The sequence below is a fragment of the Prunus avium genome, unplaced genomic scaffold (assembly GCF_965620075.1).
Source record: "Prunus avium unplaced genomic scaffold, drPruAviu1.hap1.1 HAP1_SCAFFOLD_36, whole genome shotgun sequence".
In the NCBI taxonomy this organism is placed as follows: domain Eukaryota; kingdom Viridiplantae; phylum Streptophyta; class Magnoliopsida; order Rosales; family Rosaceae; genus Prunus; species Prunus avium.
Genome location: NW_028276894.1, coordinates 67,501 through 70,000, shown reverse-complemented (window position 1 = coordinate 70,000; position 2,500 = coordinate 67,501).

Below are 2,500 nucleotides of genomic sequence, written 5' to 3'. Positions count from 1 at the left end.
TCCCAACACAAAAGCATACCGAGGACAACCCCAAGCAAAAATTCATTTGAAGCCAACCCATCGTCGCCCACAACTAGTGGGTGAATGGTGTGCTTCCCGGGGTTGGCATAGACATTCCCTCGCATGCAAAAGATTGTCGATGCGAAAGATTATCTATGCCAACCCCGGGAAGCACACCATTCACACACTCCCGACCGGTGTGGTGTGGCGGTGATTGGATAGTTACGGATTGAGCACTTGCCAAGGATCAAAATGTGTCATTTAGAAGAAACATTTTCAAAAAGTTTTTAAAATCTTGTGGGTTTGCAACTCATAAGAGCGTCACTTTCAACGTCCCCGGTATTGGATTGAGTTTCTAAAAACAACCGTGCACACCGAGGTTAAACTTTACCGGCTCCACTCCGACTCGCCGCTCGCCCACAATTTGTTTGCAACGAAACATTTGTTTTTAATTTTGTTGGTTTGAAATTGTTTTGAAAAGGTTCTTTAAATCTAGTGGGTTTGCAACTCATAAGAGCGTCACTTTCAACGTCCCCGGCATTGGATTGAGTTTCTAAAAACAACCGTGCACACCGAGGTTAAACTTTACCGGCTCCACTCCGACTCGCCGCTCGCCCACTAGTCCGAAGGCAACAAAACATTTGTTTTTCATTTTGATGAAAATTTCTGTTTTTAAATCTTGTTGGTTTGAAATTGTTTTGAAAAGGTTCTTTAAATCTTGCGGGTTTGCAACTCATAAGAGCGTCACTTTCAACGTCCCCGGCATTGGATTGAGTTTCTAAAAACAACCGTGCACACCGAGGTTAAACTTTACCGGCTCCACTCCGACTCGCCGCTCGCCCACAAATCCGAAGGCAACAAAACATTTGTTTTTAATTTTGATGAAATTTTTTGAAAACATTGGCTTGGCAAGCCCCAATCCGCGACTATCCACCCACCGCCACCCCACACGGGTGGTTGTTGTTGCGAAATGAGGTTGTGGTCGACATGCCCGTGCATTTGAGAAGGAGTTCCTAGCACTCCATGCTCTCCCATGCCAAAAAAAAGCCTAGACAACCCCATTTCGCAACTTTCCACGCCTTTTTTTTCCTCCCTCACCCATGGCGGCGGCGTGGTGGCGGAGGCCGGATTCCGGCCACCACCGCCATGGGTGGCAGCCCCCCGACCCCGACACCGACACCAAACCCATAATACCGAGGCAACATATCGAGGCAACATGACATGGGTGTGGCGTGGGGGAAGGGGGCTGCAGCTAGGAAGGCATGGGCTGCCATGCATATGCAGGCAACACACACCCCCCTATATAGCATTTTATGCATTTAGCCCTTTGACAGGAAGAGACATCACCTATGCGCGAGGAGTCATAATGGGCTCTAAATAATTCAATACAAGGTATTTGGACGTGATTTTTTGCAGGGATACTAAGAAACATGCAATCTATGATGGGAAAAAGTTTCATAAATTTTTGAAGTCGGGAAGTATTTTTTATTATTTTTAGAAGTCGTAAAATTGAAAAAATCATTAAAACAAATCCGGGAGGAATTTTTTAGTTTTGTAAGTTGGAGAAGGTCCTAAAAATCATAGACTACTTATGGGGAGCTTATTGTGCGAGGAAATTTCAATAAAAACGGGGTTTGACAAGATTTGAAAAATTCTGTCGACATTTGAAAAAACCTGGAACCATGCTGCCGGCATGCTGCGCACATGCTGCGCGCATGCTGCGCGCAGACTGCGCGCATGCCATGGCAGGACAAGTTTCGCTAGCCTCACTGTCGACAGATGCGCAAGCTGCGCGCACGCTGCGCACAGGCTGCGCGCACGCTGCGCACAGGCTGCGCGCACGCTGCGCACAGGCTGCGCGCACGCTGCGCACAGACTGCGCGCACGCTGCGCACAGACTGCGCGCACGCTGCGCGCATGCCATGGCAGGACAAGTTTCGCTAGCCTCACTGTCGACAGATGCGCAAGCTGCGCGCAAGCTGCGCGCAAGCTCCGCGCACGCTGCGCACAGCCTGTGCGCATGTTGTGCGCAGGCTGCGCGCATGCCATGGCAGGACAAGTTTCGCTAGCCTCACTGTCGACAGATGCGCAAGCTGCGCGCACGCTGCGCACAGGCTGCGCACAGCGCATGCCATGGCAGGACAAGTTCGCTAGCCTCACTGTCGACAGATGCGCAAGCTGCGCGCACAGGCTGCGCGCACGCCATGGCAGGACAAGTTTCGCTAGCCTCACTGTCGACAGAATCAGCACGCTGCGCGCAAGCTGCGCGCACGCTGCCGGCATGGTGCGCGCACGCTGCCGGCATGCTGTGCGCACGCTGCGCGCGCGCATGGCAGGACAAGTTTCGAAAATTTCTGTCGACAGTCTCAGCAGCGCGCACGCTGCCGACATGCTGTGCGCACGCTGCGCACAGGCTGCCGGCATGCTGCGCGCAGCCCATGGCAGGACAAGGTCCGAAAAATTCTGTCGACATTTTTACGCCGTGGTAGGCTTCCGCTTC